The sequence below is a fragment of the Hordeum vulgare genome, chromosome 4H (assembly GCF_904849725.1).
Source record: "Hordeum vulgare subsp. vulgare chromosome 4H, MorexV3_pseudomolecules_assembly, whole genome shotgun sequence".
In the NCBI taxonomy this organism is placed as follows: Eukaryota; Viridiplantae; Streptophyta; class Magnoliopsida; order Poales; family Poaceae; genus Hordeum; species Hordeum vulgare.
In genome coordinates this window covers 348,967,714-348,984,978 of record NC_058521.1, presented here as the reverse complement: position 1 = coordinate 348,984,978, position 17,265 = coordinate 348,967,714, and positions in this window count along the sequence as shown.

Sequence of the window (17,265 nt, the reverse complement as noted above, 5' to 3'; positions counted from 1 at the left end):
CCAGCAAGATCAAACAACCATCACCAAAACTAGTTATAAAGGTTTTACTTGGCTCAAACACAAAAAGAAACACAAGAAACACAATCATATTAGAATTATGATGGTCTAGACGCAACAAAACAGAAAGCAAAAAAGAAAAGATAAATTCATTGGGTTGCCTCCCAACAAGCGCTATTGTTTAACGCCCTTAGCTAGGCATAAGGCGATAGAATCATGTATCGTCGTCTTTGGTGCTCAAACCATAAGTAGGGTGAGCACTCTTCATCTTAAGGTCTTCATCTCTCTTACTAGATGGTTCACCACTATTTTTAGGAACAAAAACAGACTTGGTGGCCTTATTGTGGGCAAAATTTGGAGTGTTTTGCACAACGGAAAAGCGGAACCCAAGTTCGTTATAACATCCTCTAGTTTGCCAATCCTAGCGGAATCATGACCTAGTTTTTCGTTAACTGTGGGTTCCCGCTCCTTTAAATTTTTCAAAGTCATTGCCACCTTGGATCCGTATTGAGTAATTTGATTGTGGATCTTTTTATCCAAATTCTCAATGAGTTCAATCGTAGCAACTTTATTTTCAATGATATCCAGCCTACGCATCACATGTTCCAGAGTTAAGGTAGTTCCATTAACCATGAGTGGGGGTGAGCCTACCAAATTTTTTAAATCACCATAAGAATCAACGGTATGGCTACCCAAGAAATTTCCGCCTACGATGGTGTCAAGAACATACCTATTCCAAGGAGAAATACCCACATAAAAGCTGCGAAGCAGGACGACAGTAGATTGCTTACGAGTAGATCTACTCTGAGCATTGAAATCCTATACCAAGTATCCTTTAATTTTTCTTCCTCATTTTGTTTGAAATTGAGAATTTCTCTCTCGGGAGTATCGTTTGAAGCGGTAGGTCTAGCCACGAGGACAGGTAGACTATCCCACACAAGCACGCAGAAAGCAAGCGAAGAAAAAGGGCAAACGAAAAAGGCAAAACCTTTTTTTTTTTGTAAATTTTGTTTTTTAGAAGTGGGGGAGAGGAAAACGAGAGGCAAAAAAAGTAAATGCAAGAGATGAGTTTGCGACGGTTACTTGGATAAGCTTCACTTGATGCTCCCCGGCAACGACGCCAGAAATTCTTCTTGCTACCTCTTGAGCTTGCATTGGTTTTTTCCCTTGAAGAGGAAAGGGTGATGCAACACAGTAGCAGTAAGTATTTCCCTCAATTTGAGAACCAAGGTATCAATCCAGTAGGAGTATCAAGCCAAGTCTCGAAAAGTACCTCCGCAAAAACAGCATACTTGCACCCAACGCTACAAAGGAGTTGTCAATCCCTTCACTATTGATTGCAAGGCGAGATCATACACTATAGAGGGCCGAAGGAGGAACCTATTCCTCCTGCACTTGATCTTAATGATCCTTATCCTATTAAATTTAGCCCTTTTTATTACTTTTGCTTGCCACAAAGGAAACTTGCTGCTTAAATAAGGGAGTATGAGAAGAGCATTGATAATCTCCCTTACTATTATGCCAATATCTAGATCTATTGCATTATGCGCAGCTAGGGGCGTTAAACAATAGCGCTTGTTGGGAGGCAACCCAATTTTATTTGTTTTACTTTTGTTTTTGTTTCTGTTTTTGAGTGTTGCACATATTATTACCTATGTAATAATTGTGCTTTATTGTTTTAATTAGTGTTTGAGCCAAGTAAGACCTTTGGTTTGGTCTATGGTGTTTGTAAGTTGATTTTGCTAAAAAACAGAAACTTTCGCTCTCAGTCCAGGAATTTTATAAATTCATTGGAACACTCTTTTTATCTGAATTTTTTATACATGATTTTTTTTAAAAATTTCCCAGATTTTCCTAATGTGTCAGGATTTTAGGAGTTAGATAAGTATTCGAAGTAAACAGATTGCTACAGACTGTTCTGTTTTTGACAGATTCTGTTTTCTTTGTGTTATTTGCTTATTTTGATGAATCTATGTGTTGTATCGGGGGGTATGAACCATGGAGAAGTTAGAATAAAGTAAATATTACATCAATATAAATAAATAATGAGTTGACAATAGTTCCTAAGTGTTGATTTATCTTTCTTATACTAATGGATCTCATGAGTTTTATGTTGAGTTTTGTGTTGTGAAGTTTTCAAGTTTTGGGTAAAGATTTGATGGACTATGGAATAAGGAGTGGCAAGAGCCTAATCTTGGGGATGCCCAAGGCACCCCAAGCCATATTCAAGGAAACCAAAGACCCTAAGCTTGGGGATGCCCCGGAAGGCATCCCCTCTTTCGTCTTCAATCCATCGGTAAATTTACTTGAGACTATATTTTTATTCACCACATGATATATGTTTTTCTTGGAGCGTCTTCTATGATATGAGTCTTTACTTTTTAGTTTGCCACAATCATCCTTTCTGCACACATCTTTCGAGAGAGAGACACACACTGAATCATCAATTTATTAGAACACTCTTTATGCTTCACTTATATCTTTTGAGCTAGGCAATGTTGCTCTAGTACTTCACCTATATCTTTTAGAGCACACCGGTGTTGTGAAATTATTAAAAATCTCGTACTTCACTTATATTATTTTGATAGTTCTTTAAACAACATGGTAATTGGTTTAGGTTATGAATTTAGTCATAATATAATAGGCATACAAGAGGGATATAATAAAAACATTCATATTAAGTGCATTGAATATGATGAGAAGTTTGATTCCTTGCATATAGTTTTGAGATGTGAAGATGGTGATATGAGAATCATGCTAGTAAGTAATTGTGAATTAGAAAAAGTACTTGTGTTAAAGCTTGCGATTCCTCTAGCATGCACGTATGGTGAACCATTAAGTGATGAAGTCCGAGCATGACTTGTTTAATGATTGTCAACCTTTGTGTGGAGGTCGGGATCGTGCGATGGTTAACTCCTATGAACCCTTCCCCTAGGAGCATTCATGTTATACTTTTCTTCGATAACTAATAGTCTTTTGGAATAAGTATGTGAGTTTTTTATGACTAATGTTGAGTTCATGGATTATACACACTCTCACCCTTCCACCTTTGCTAGCCTCTCTAGTACTGTGCAACTTTCGCCGGTACATTAAACCCACCTTCCTAAAAACAGCCACCATACATTTTCCTCAAAACAACCACCATATCTACCTATTATGGCATTTTCATAGCCATCCCGAGATATATTTCGACGCAACACTGCTACCTCTTGAGCTTGCTTTGGTTTTTCCCTTCAAGAGGAAAGGGTGATGCCGCATAGTAACAGTAAGTATTTCCCTCAGTTTGAGAACCAAGGTATCAATCCAGTAGGAGTATCAAGCCAAGTCTCCAAAAGTACCTGCGCAAAAACAGCAAACTTGCACCCAACGCTACAAAGGGGTTGTCAATCCCATCACGATTGATTGCAAGGTGAGATCTGAAGACGGAAAGTGCAACAAAGTAAAAAATGTAAGGCTGAAAATATGATGTGAAGTAGACCCGGGGGCCATAGTGTTCACTAGAGGCTTCTCTCAAGATAGCAAATATTACGGTGGGTGAACGAATTATTGTCGAGCAATTGATAGAACCGCGCAACGTCATGACGATATCTAAGGCAATGATCATACATATAGGCATCACGTCCGAGACAAGTAGACCGATACTTTCTGCATCTACTACTATTACTCCACACATCGACCGCTATCCAGCATGCATTTAGTGTATTGAGTTCATAACGAACAGAGTAATGCCTTAAGCAAGATGACATGATGTAGAGGCATAAATTCATGCAATAGATATAAACCCCATCTTTTTACCTTTGATGGCAACAACACGATGCGTGCCTCGCTACCCCTTCTGTCACTGGGTGAGGTCACCGCACGGTATGAACCCAAAACCAAGCACTTCTCCCGTTGCAAGTATCATAGATCAAGTTGGCCAAACAAATCGAAGAGAATTACAAGGATATGAAATCATGCATATAAGAGATCAGAAGAAACTCAAATAAGATTCATAGATAATCTGATCACAAATCCACAATTCATCGGATCTCGACAAACACACCACAAAAGAAGATTACATCTGATAGATCTCCATGAAGGTCATGGAGGACTTTGTATTGAAGATCCAAGAGAGAGAAGAAGCCATCTAGCTACTAGCTATGGACCCAAAGGTCTATGGTGAACTACTCACGCATCATCGGAGAGGCAATGGTGTTGATGAAGAAGCCCTCCGTGTCCGAATCCCCCCTCCGGCAGGGCACCAGAACGTGCCCCAGATGGGATCTTGTTGAGACACAAGCTTGCGGCGACAGAAAAGTATTTTCGTGGCTCTCTCCCGTGGTTTCAGATTTTTCGGGGATTTATAGGCGGAAGAACTAGGGCAGAGGAGCCCCACGGGGCCCACAAGCCTGCTAGGCGCGGGCCCCCCTGGCCGCGGCTAGGTCGCTTGTGGCCTCCCCTGGTGCCCTCTGCCTTGGTTCCCAATCTCCCTGCGTATCTTCTGTTCCGGAAAAAAAATCTTTTCGAATGTTTTATTCTGTGTGGACGCGTTTAATATTCTCCTGTGAAAAAGGTCAAAAACACGGAAAAAACAGGAACTGGCACTTGGCACTGAGTTAATAAGTTAGTCCCAAAAAAGATATAAAATGCATACAAAACATACAAAGTTTGACAAATGATGGGGTTATAGTCCTAGGGTAGGGTCATAGGCCTGCCCTGTGGGGCCTACCTAAGGACCACCCTTCATAAGGGACAAGGCCCTTAGTCAGTTCCGACTGAATTAAGGACTTCCCATAATCCAGTCGGTGACGATTCCTCCATCATCCAGTCGGAGATGAGCATTCAGAGCCTATCAAACTTACCGACTGGATTCCACTCTGTACATAGTAACCCCCCTGGAGGACAACTGTCATACGTTTCCATGTACCTTTATTAGCATTTAAGACACACGTTACCGGTAACGTATGCAATTATTCGCCACTACTCCACCCCTGTGCACCGAACCGTTATGAAGGGTAGCACACTCTATATAAGCCACCCTTCTCCACTGGTGCAGGGGTTAGCAATTCACTGTAATCCATATTCCACTCGACAACAGGCTCCAAAGAGCACTGAGACGTAGGGATTTTACCTCCGCCGTAGAGGGGCCTGAACTCATACAACCTCGCCGTAGCTAAGGCTCTGCCCATCCTTTCGTACCCTACACATCTACTGTCAGACTTATACCCACGACAGTTGGCGCCCACCTTGGGGCAGGCGTCTAAGCGACTTTTCGGTGAGTTTGTGACTACATCTTTTCGTCATGTCGTCCGGTGATGATTTGAGCATGTGTCGCGAGATCCTCTTCGGCGCTCTCTCCTTCATCGTCGACGATTCGGCATGGCTTCGGGATGCCCCTCTTGACGTCGAGGCGCTCCCCAGTTGCGGGGCTACGCACTTCCGTGCCGGCGCTCGCGGCATCCTTCTTCTCCAGCAGTCGGCTCCGGTGTCGACCTTCGCCCCTGTCACGCGCCGCAACAAGCGGTCTCGCCGTCCGCGGCTCCAGCGTTGGGTGCAACACGCCTAGGCGCGCCAGAGCGCGTCTTCACAAGTGGCGGTCCTCGAGTCGGTTGTAGTTGCGCCGCCGTCCTAGTGCTCGGAATCAGTTCCAACTGAGTTCCCTTCCGAGTACGTGGGTCGCGGGCCTACAACCGAAGTGCACATGGCCAACTCCCATGAAAGCCCTCGCCAGACCGGCCGGAACGAGCATGAGGTCGGCGAAACCTCCGGCGCTCGCCGTCAACCCTGCCGTTCTGCCAGTTTGCGCACTCGTCAGAGCAACGTGGAGGTGTTCCGCACACCCGTCCTCAACCTGGCTGCCTCTGCCAAGATAGCCGATTCCCTCGAGCCGACTGATTCAGAGGCTGGCAGAGGGATCGAGCAGATCCGTGCCCTGCTGCACACGGCGCAGCAACAAAATTCGGCGGTCTCCCAGTCGCACAACAGGATTCACAATAGTTCTGTTCGCGCGAACACGCATCGGTCAGTTCGCAGCCCCGGTTCTCATCAGCGATACAGGGGAGGCAGCCTATCCATGAATCCCGAAGATCGTCGCCGCTCACGCACCCCTCCGCGGGGTGGGCCCTACGGGCCCCGACATCATGATGATCGGCGTTCAGTCGGTGACACTTATGATCCAAGGCCCGACGCGAGGGGGCATATCGCCCAGAGGAGGGTCGACAGGGGCCGAGCCCCCCACGATGGTCACGATATGGACCGTCCGAGTGGATGCAGGACCATCGTCTCTGGTCCCGAGTGTTTCAGTCAAGCCATCCGTTCGGCTGAGATCCCTCCCAACTTCCGATTGGCGACGGGGATCAGCAAGTTTACAGGAGAGTCCAAGCCAGAAACGTTGCTGGACGACTACCGAGTGGCAGTCCAGATCGGAGGAGGGGACGACCACGTCGCCATGAAACACCTCCCTCTGATGCTCGACGGCTCGGCACGAGCGTGGCTGAACCAGTTGGCTCCCTCAAGCATCTACAGCTGGGCATATCTGGCCCGAGTCTTCATCAGGACCTTCGAAGGGACGTGCAAACACCCTGCTGGTCTCGTGGAGCTCCAGCACTGTGTCCAAAAGCAGAATGAGCCCCTGCGCGATTTCATTCAGCGTTGGACGACCCTCTACCACATGGTGGAGAACGTCATAGAGCACCAAGCAGTCTGCTCCTTCAAGGCAGGCGTGCGGTACATAGATTTGTACCTGAAGTTTGGTCGAACAGGCGACATCTCCATGAGTAAGATGATGGAGATAGCGGCACGCTATGCAAATGGCGAAGAAGAAGACCGCATTCGGAGCGGCAAGCACAAAGCAGTCGCCGATGGAGATGGGAACAACACTCAGAAGCAGAAAGCTCCGTCCACTCCGCAGGCAGAGGCCGCAGCCGTTACCAATGACAAGTTCAAGGGCAAGGGGAAGGCTCAGTTCACCCCCAAGAAGAAGCAGTTCGGGAACCCCATCCTGGACCAGCCATGTCCAATTCACACGAAGATGGATGAAGAGGGCAACGCCATATATCCGAAGCATACCACTCGGCAATGTCGCCTCCTGATCCAGGGGTTCGGCGAAGGGCAACCGAGTGAAAAGGGCAATGAACAGGATGAGGACGACAAGGAGGATCCGTTCCCCCAAGTCCATGCAACATTGATGATTTTTGCTGATGTTGAGAGCAAGAGTCGACTGAAGCTGGTGAACAGAGAGGTGAACATGGCCACGTCGACCAACCCGACGTTCCTCAAATGGTCTCAGACTGCGATCACCTTTGACCAGTCGGATCATCCAGCACACGTACCCACCCCAGGGAGGCAGGCTCTGGTCGTCGACCCGGTGGTGGAAGGAGTCCGACTGCGCAAAGTCCTCATGGACGGCGGCAGCGGCTTGAACATCATGTACGCTGACACTCTCAAGGGGATGGGCATTCCGATGTCTAAACTTAGCGAGAGCAGCATGCAGTTCCATGGAGTCGTCCCCGGACGAAAGGCCAAGTCACTCGGCCAAATCGCGTTGGATGTCGTTTTCGGCTCCGACAAGAACTTCCGCAAGGAAAAGCTGACGTTCGAGGTGGTAGACTTCCAGAGTGCGTACCACGCAATTCTGGGCCGCCCGGCGTATGCGCGTTTCATGGCCCGTCCATCTTACGTGTACGTGAAGATGAAGATGCCAGGCCCAAAAGGTGTGATCACTATCACCGGCAATCGGCAGCGGGCCGAGGAGTGTCTGCAGCAGGGATCGAGGGTTGCCGATCAGCAGATGGCTGTCCTCGAGCTTGACGAGTACAAGAAAACAGTCGACCCCGCTGACTTGATGCGTTCGAAGAAGCCAGCTTCGGATTCTGCATTCCAGTCGGCGGGAGAGACGAAGAAGGTCGGCATCCACCCGACGGACGACACCGCTGCCCCGACGAACATCTCCACCACCCTCGATCCTAAATAGGAAGCCGAGCTCATCCAATTCCTCCGTGAGAACTGGGACATTTTTGCATGGAAGCCCTCTGACATGCCAGGTGTACCCAGGGAGTTGGCTGAGCACCGACTGCATGTGGATCCTGCGGCTCGGCCTGTTCGAGAATGCCTGCGTCGGTCCACCGCGCACAAGAGGAAGGCAATCGGAGAGGAGGTGGCTAAGCTTTTGGCAGCCAACTTCATTCGCGAGGTACACCACTCTGAGTGGCTCGCCAATGTCGTCATGGTGCCCAAGAAGGACAAGTCTCTCCGAATGTGCATCGACTTCAAGCATCTCAATAAGGTCTGCCCAAAAGACCATTTCCCGCTCCCCCGCATCGATCAAATTGTCGATTCCACTGCGGGCTGCGAACATTTGTCATTCCTTGATGCCTACTCGGGCTATCATCAGATCCGTATGTATGGCCCCGATGAATTAAAAACAGACTTCATCACCCCATTCGGGTGCTTCTGCTACATCACTATGCCATTTGGTTTGAAGAATGCAGGAGCAACCTTTATGCGCATGATCCAAAAATGCCTCCTCGACCAGATCGGTCGGAATGTGGAGGCATATATGGATGATGTCGTAGTCAAGTCACGCAAAGGTTCCGACCTGGTGACTGACTTGGCAGAAACATTCGCCAACCTTCGTAGGTACGATATCAAGCTCAACCCAGCCAAGTGTTCATTCGGCGTTCCCAGCGGAAAGTTACTCGGTTTCTTCGTTTCCGAACGAGAGATCGATGTCAACCCCGAGAAGATTGGGACCATCGTCCGAATGGAGGGGCCGGTCAGAATACACGATGTTCAAAGGCTCACAGGTTGCCTAGCGGCTTTGAGCAGGTTTATCAGTCGACTCGGCGAGAAGGCGCTTACTCTGTATCGACTCATGAAGAAATCAGATACTTTCGAGTGGACAGATGAAGCCCAAGTCGCATTCGATGACCTCAAAGTCCTACTTTCCACCCAGCCGGTTCTTACTGCTCCGCTCAGTAAAGAGCCCCTTCTTCTGTACATCGCGACTACAAATCAAGTCGTTAGCACTGTTCTCACAGTCGAACGGGAAGAAGAAGGCAAAGCATACAAGGTTCAGCGGCCAGTGTATTATGTCTCCGAAGTCCTGACTCCTTCCAAGCAGAGGTATCCCCACTATCAAAAACTTATCTACGGGATTTACATGACTGCGAAGAAGGTGGCTCATTATTTCCAAGACCACTCGGTGTTTGTCGTTTCTGATGCTCCGTTGTCGGAAATCCTCCACAATCGGGACGCATCGGGCCGAGTGGCGAAGTGGGCAATGGAAATGTTGTACTGCGACATCAAGTTCGAGACCAAGAAAGCTATAAAGTCTCAAGCTCTGGCTGACTTCATAGCAGAATGGGTAGAACAACAGCAACCGACCCACATCTACTCGGCTCATTGGACAATGTTCTTCGATGGGTCCAAGATGTTGAATGGCTCCGGCGCTGGCGTTGTGATCATATCGCCAAAGGGTGACAAACTCAAGTATGTGTTGCAGATACACTTTGATTCCTCCAACAACGAGGCAGAGTATGAAGCTCTCCTTTATGGACTGCGCATGGCCATCGCACTCGGCGTCCGTCGCGTGATGGTCTATGGCGATTCGGATTTGGTGGTTAATCAAGTGATGAAGGAGTGGGACGTCAGAAACCCCACGATGACCACATACTGTAATGCAGTGAGGAAGCTCGAGAAAAAGTTTGAAGGTCTGGAACTCCACCATGTTCCGCGACTGAAAAACCAAGCAGCTGATGAGTTGGCAAAACTCAGATCCACTCGGAGACCAGTCCCGAGTGACGTCTGCCTCGAGCACCTCCACCTTCCCTCAGTTAAAGAAGATCCTTTCACAGAGGAACCTGTACAACCAAAGAGATCGACAGATCTGACTGAAGTCGAAGTACCTGCTGTGGTTGATTTGATCATGGAGATTCTTGTTGTCATCCTCGATTGGACTGTGCCGATCATTGCATACATCCTGAGGCAAGAATTACCAGAAGACGAAGTCCAAGCCAGACAGATCGTCCGCAGGTCAAAGTCGTTCACTGTCATTGATGGCGAGTTGTACAAAGAAAGCGTTTCAGGCGTCCTTCAACGATGCATCTCCCCTGAGGAGGGACAGTTAATCCTGGAAGAAATTCACTCGGGAACCTGCGGTCATCACGCCTCCTCGAGGGCAATCGTCGCCAAAGCATTCAGAGCTGGCTTCTTCTGGCTATAGGCGAATGAAATTGCGAAAGATATGGTCGACCGGTGTGAAGGCTGTCAGTTCTACTCTAACAAGTCCCACAAGCCAACATCTGCGTTGAAGACAATCCCTCTTGTTTGGCCGTTTGCAGTGTGGGGATTAGATACAGTCGGTCTATTCAGGATAGGCCAATGGGGATTCACACATCTGTTGGTGGTAGTCGACAAGTTCACAAAGTGGATTGAAGCCAAACCCATCAAGAAGCTCGACGCCCTTACGGCTATCAAGTTTGTCACAGACATCATCTCCAGATTCGGGGTACCTCACAACATAATCACTGACAATGGAACGAACTTTGACTCGGACAGATTCAAAGGTTTCTGTACAGGCCAAGGTATCCGAGTGGATTTTGCATCTGTGGCGCATCCCCAAACAAACGGGCAAGCAGAGCGGGCGAATGGACTTATTCTGCAAGGTTTGAAGCCTCGACTCCTGCGAGAAGTGGGACATGCCGCCGGCGCATGGGTCACCGAGCTACCTTCGGTGCTTTGGGGTCTCCGCACAACCCCAAATAGATCTACAGAGCGATCCCCGTTCTTCCTCATTTACGGAGCAGAGGCAGTCCTTCTGAGTGACTTGCTTCACAACGCTCCATGAGTTGAACTCTTCTCCGAAGCTGAAGCAGAGCAAGCAAGGCAAGACGGAGTGGATCTTCTAGAGGAGGAGCACGAGATGGCACTGACACGCTCAACCATTTACCAACAAGATCTGCGGCGCTTTCACGCGCGACACGTCAGGAGTCGTACATTCCAAGCAGGCGACATGGTGCTCCGAGTGGATCAACAGAGACGTCACAAGTTGGCCCCCGCCTGGGAAGGACCCTTCATCATCTCCAAGGTGCTGAACAACGGAGCATATCGACTCTACAACCTCGACAGGGAAACAATCGAGCCGCGAGCATGGAACGGAGATCTCCTGAAGTGCTTCTACACGTGACCGTCGAGTGAAGCAATGTAAAGAACAAGTATCGTTGAAGTAATACAAAGAAGATTGGGTTTTTTGCAGATTCAAAATCCTTCCGCATTCGCAGACTCCGTTTTAAAAAAAAAAACTTAGCTGCGATCCAGAATCGCCTAAGTATAAACTTTCTCCGAGTGTGCACTAAACGTCGCACTCGGGGACTTAGCTGCGATCCAGAATCGCCTAAGTATAAACTTTCTCCGAGTGTGCACTAAACGTCGCACTCGGGGACTTCGCTACGATCCAGAATCGCCTAAGTATAAACTTTCTCCAAGTGTGCACTAAACGTCGCACTCGGGGACTTAGCAGCGATCCAGAATCGCCTAAGTATAAACTTTCTCCGAGTGTGCACTAAACGTCGCACTCGGGGACTTAGCTGCGATCCAGAATCGGCTAAGTATAAACTTTCTCTGAGTGTGCACTAAACGTCGCACTCGGGGACTTAGCTGCGATCCAGAATCGCCTAAGTATAAACTTTCTCCGAGTGTGCACTAAACGTCGCACTCGGGGACTTGGCTGTGATCCAGAATCGCCTAAGTATAAACTTTCTCTGAGTGTGCACTAAACGTCGCACTCGGGGACTTAGATGCGATCCAGTATCGCCTAAGTATAAACTTTCTCCGAGTGTGCACTAAACGTCGCACTCGGGGACTTAGCTGCGATCCAAAATCGCCTAAGTATAAACTTTCTCTGAGTGTGCACTAAACGTCGCACTCGGGGACTTGGCTGCGATCCAGAATCGCCTAAGTATAAAGTTTCTCCGAGTGTGCACTAAACGTCGCACTCGAGGACTTGGCTGCGATCCGGAATCGCCTAAGTATAAACTTTCTCCGAGTGTGCACTAAACGTTGCACTCGGGGACTTAGCAGCGATCCAGAATCGCCTAAGTATAAACTTTCTCCGAGTGTGCACTAAACGTCGCACTCGAGGACTTAGCTGCGATCCAGAATCGCCTAAGTATAAACTTTCTCCGAGTGTGCACTAAACGTCGCACTCGGAGACTTAGCTGCGATCCAGAATCGCCTAAGTATAAACTTTCTCCGAGTGTGCACTAAACATCGCACTCGGGGACTTAGCTGCGATCCAGAATCGCCTAAGTATAAACTTTCTCCGAGTGTGCACTAAACGTCGCACTTGGGGACTTAGTTGCGATCCAGAATCGCCTACGTATAAACTTTCTCCGAGTATGCACTAAACGTCGCACTCGGAGACTTAGCTGCGATCAAGAATCGCCTAACTACAAACTTTCTCTGAGTGTGCACTAAACGTCGCACTCGGGACTTAGCTGCGATCAAGAATCGCCTATGTACAAACTTTCTCCGAGTGTGCACTAAACGTCGCACTCGGGGACTTAGCCGCGATCACGAATCGCCTAAGTACACAATTGCCTTCGAGTGTATCCTACAGATCCACTCGGAGACTCCGCACACCCTCACTGAGGCTCATGTAGATGTCAAGACAACTGACAATTACATGAGTAGAAGAACCTCATTGGGACTCATGTAGATGTCAATACAACTGACAATTACATGAGTAACAACTCGCTACGAGCACGACCTTACAGTCGCACTCCAAGACTTAGCCGCAATCACGAATCGCCTAAGTACACAATTGCCTTCGAGTGTATCTTACAGATCCACTCAGAGACTCAGCAGACCCTCAGTGAGGCTCATGCAGATGTCAAGACAACTGACAATTACATGCTCCGCATGTATGCCATTGGCTTCACCAAGAAACACCAAACAAAAACCACGAGCCAAAATCGTGTCAACAACTCTTTGGCAAAGGAAGAGCAAAAGATTCGATTCAAATTCAAAGTTCGTCTAAAGATAGTTGGTTCGGTGTAGATCAAGCTTATCCACACTGAACCACGAATGTGACGGCCAACCGCAGTGGCCAAAGTTTCATACAACCAACACTCGGCATACCGAGGTAAAAGTTTTCTCAAGCATCGTCAGGACTAGCACTCGGACTGGCAGGCTCCACGAAAGTGTCGAGGTCGATCCCGTCTGCGATGCGAGTGGTGCTCTCAAGGAAGGTCTCCATGAAATCTTCGAATCGAAGCTTTTTGGTGTTGGCGACTTGCAACGGCTTCAGCTTCTCTTCGCGAGCCTCCTTGCAGTGCACTTGGACTATCGACAGCGCCACGTCCGCACCACAGCGAGCCGCAGACTTCTTCCACGTCTGCACTCAGTTTGGGACCTCCTCCAGCCGAGTCATCAACCCTTCCATCTCTTGCCGAGACTCGTCTTCGGGCCAAAACTCCTTGTCGATTCGGCCGACGACCTCTCTCAATCGACCGATGAAAGGTCCCGCTTTGCCCAGGCGAATGTGCGCTCTGAGCACGTCTCGATTAGCGTCCTCGCCGAGTGGTACGTTCAGAAGAACCGACCGCTCAACGTCAGCTGCTTCAGCCTCAGCGTCCATGCAAAAATCTGCAAAGACAAGACGAGCAAACAGTAAGCGCAGAATGAAATACACGGTCAAGAAGCACTCGGGAAAACAAAGCTTACCACCGAGAAGCGCAATCATCTTCCTTGCCCAGTCACTGACGTAATTCTCCTGTGCTATGCACCGCCTGTTCATCACGTGCATCTGTCCCATTAGCTCGGTTCTTTGTTTACCCATTTTCTCCATTTCGGCCACCAATGCCTTGTTTGCCTCACGGGACTCCTCCAAGGACTTCTCTCGTTCAACCAGAACACCCTTCAGACCAGCCAAGGCAAGCATTGCTGCATCCAGTTCCGCAGCAAACTGAATCTTTTCAGCCCTCAAGGTCTCGTACGCCGATCCCATCTCGCAAGTCTTCTGCAAGTCAGCGCGAAGAGACGGTCAGACACATTCAACAAGGACCACAATAAAAACTCGAAGTTCTTCAGACCCCTGCCGACGCAAGCAGTCGACAGCGGTCTCGGGGACTACACCCAGTGGGTTCACTGAGAGTGACCCCACTGGCACGAACCTCAAACAGGCCCGCCCTATTGAGATACATAACAAAAAACAAGCCTATGAGGTTACTACTACCCGAACTGAGTAAAATTACTCTCGAGGACTCATCCAGTAGGTGCTCTCGGAGTGTACCCACCGGTAACATTCCAACATATTAGCTTTGATTTGACCAAGTTAAAGAAAATGTATATAAAGACAACTGCCGGTGCAAGCACTCGACAGAAGTCTCGGGGACTACACCCACTGGGTTCACTAAGAGTGAACCCACTGCAAAGTAATCCTACCGTATCAGAGTACATTGCTTAAACACCCAGTGGGTTACAAGAGGAAAGTAAATACTTACTAGCCCACTTACTCGGATATCGTCCCGGAGTTCCAAGCTTCGCTTGTACACAGACGCGATGGAGTCGTACGCTCTCTTGGCGTCACCCGCCATCAACTCCGCCTGCACCATGGCCTCCTTGGCAGCTCCCACCTGATCTTCCGGGAGGCGCCGAGCGTCGTACTGGACAGTCTACGGATCTGGCACCACAAGAGACTCCTTGGGCATCCCAAGTCCTGCTCCAGTCGGTTCAGCAATGATAAGTGCCGTTTCAGTCGACGATATCGTCTCAGTCGGTGACGCGTCCATGGCAGGAGTAGTAACCGGTGGAACAACCCCAAGGACATGCACCGTAGCTTGCTCGGGCCTCTCGTGGTCGTCCTCCTCCACGGGAATCACCTCTGAAGGAAACCCGACCGAACGACGTGAGATCACAGGAAAAAGCAAGACCAAAGACAGAATTCGTGAAATAATAATGTAAGCACTCGGAGTCGCCACGGCGTACCTTGCTGGGATGTGACGACATTGTCCGTATCCATGGGATCGTCCCCCTGGCGTGGCAGAGAAGTGGCAGAGGTGGCAGCTCTGTCGAGTAAAATTCACTCGACCAATAAGCGTGAGTCCAATCAAATACTGGAAGAAGATAGAAGAATACACTTACGCTGAGGTGACGGGGACGGCGATCCTCATCCGCGGCAAAGCCTTCCGAGGCTTGGATCCACTCGGTTTGGCCACCTTAGAGGGCTGGCTCGCGGGCTCAGCAGCAGAGTCCCTGGTCCTCTTTGTGCTCCGAGCGCTCAGAACCACGGGAGTAGCTGGCAAGGCACTCGGAACCTCAGGAGCAGCTGGCGGGGCACTCGAGGCCGCTGGAGGAGCCGACGGAGCCACGGGTTCGTGACGGTGTTTAGTTCGAGGCTCTGGGGGTGGGGATGGCGAGCTCTGTTCCCCATCCTCCCCCTCTTCTTCTCCGGACTCCTCCTCCGTCTCTCCACTGTGGGAGACGTACTCAACACTCTCCACGCTGCCCTCCTGGCTACCTTCCTCTGCCTGCACGAGATGCAGTCGACAACATCAGACGTCGGACAGTAGTACAAGAAAAAGCGATAAACCTAAGACAATTGGGTGCACTCGACAAGTTATACTCACCTCATTCGGAGGAGGGTTGTCCGCACGGAAGGGCTTCACTCGCCGAGATCCTCTGGGATTATCGCAGGCGCCTGTGATATTGAGGACCCACGACGCCACGAGCTCCCCAATCACGGACTCGGGGTTAGTCCGAGTGGAGTCCTCACGCCCCGTGTAGTGCCACATGGCGTGGTGTCGAGCTTGCAAAGGCTGGATACGCCGACCCAGAAAAACCTCCAGCAAATCTATGCCGGTGACTCCCTTTCGGACGACCTCTACAAGCGCATCGACCAGAGGCTGGATCTGGATCTTCTCCATCTTCGTGAGCACGAGCTGCCTAGGCGGAGCCGGTCGGTCTAAGCTAAAAGGTGGTAGTCCAATGGGGGCATTCGGGCCAGCAACGTCCTGGTAGTAAAACCAAGTCGACTGCCAGTTCCTAACGGATTCAGACAACTGAAGAGCGGGATAGCTACTTTTACTTTTCTTTTGGAAGCCTAAGCCTCCGCAGAGCTGGAGGAGGTGAGTTTTGTCATCCGACTGGCTCAGCCTTTTGATGGTTTGAGATCTAGCAGAGAAGATGTGCTTAAAAAGCCCCCAATGGGGAGGACAACCGACAAAACACTCGCACAACACAACGAAGGCGGAGAGATGAGCTATTGCGTTGGGAGGAAAATGGTGGAGCTGCGCCCCGAAGTGGTTCATTATACCTCTGAAGAAGGGGTGAGGAGGCAGAGAGAAGCCTCGGTGCACGTGACTGAGCAGCAAGACGCGCTCCCCCTCCTGGGGCGCCGGCTCGGTCTCGCCCTCCGCCGGCAACCTCCACGTCTTGTGCTCGATCATGCCGTGCTCCACCAGCTCCAGCATGTCTTCCTCCGTCACCGTAGAGGGGAGGAAATCCCCGTGGATCCAACCCGCCAGCAGTGCTCGTTGCCGCCGCTGAGCAGGAGCCGCCGCCTTCCCCTTCTTCTTCCGCGCCTCGAGCTTGCTCGTCTGCCCCTTTGTCATGGTGGAGGCTGCAGACCTGCGGGGGAGAAGGAGAAGGAAGGAGCTTGAGATGCGCAGGAGGTGACGAGAGAAGCGGGGCAAGTGCGAGCTATCAGGTGAGTGCAACGAAAAACCCTCGCTATAGAGGTTTAAATAAGGTTCCGACTGGGTCGCTAGCAGGTGGCCCCGAAATCTTATCCCCCGACCGGTTGCTGCGATATTAGTGGAAGAGATAAAGGCGCGGAAATTGAGGCGGCAGATATTACTCGATTACGATGTCGTCTTCCCCGCCGAGCGCGCGGCAACCGAAATTTGAGGATCTCGGAAAATCCGCCGCTGTAAGTTGACTGGTCACGTCAAAAGATACCGCGGAAGCACTCGGTCCCTGACGGTTCGTTTCACAAATACATCCACTCGGATCACTGGTCAAGAAGATAAAATGGATCGAGGCAAACAATGCCAAAGTCGTATCCGTACCGGTCGGATCCGTACTCCAAGCATCGCTTCGTCGTTCCAACCCCAATCCATTCGGGGACTAATGATGGGGTTATAATCCTAGGGTAGGGTCATAGGCCTGCCCTGTGAGGCCTACCCAAGGACCACCCTTCATAAGGGACAAGGCCCTTAGTCAGTTTCGACTGAATTAAGGACTTCCCATCATCCAGTCGGTGACGATTCCTCCATCATCCAGTCGGAGATG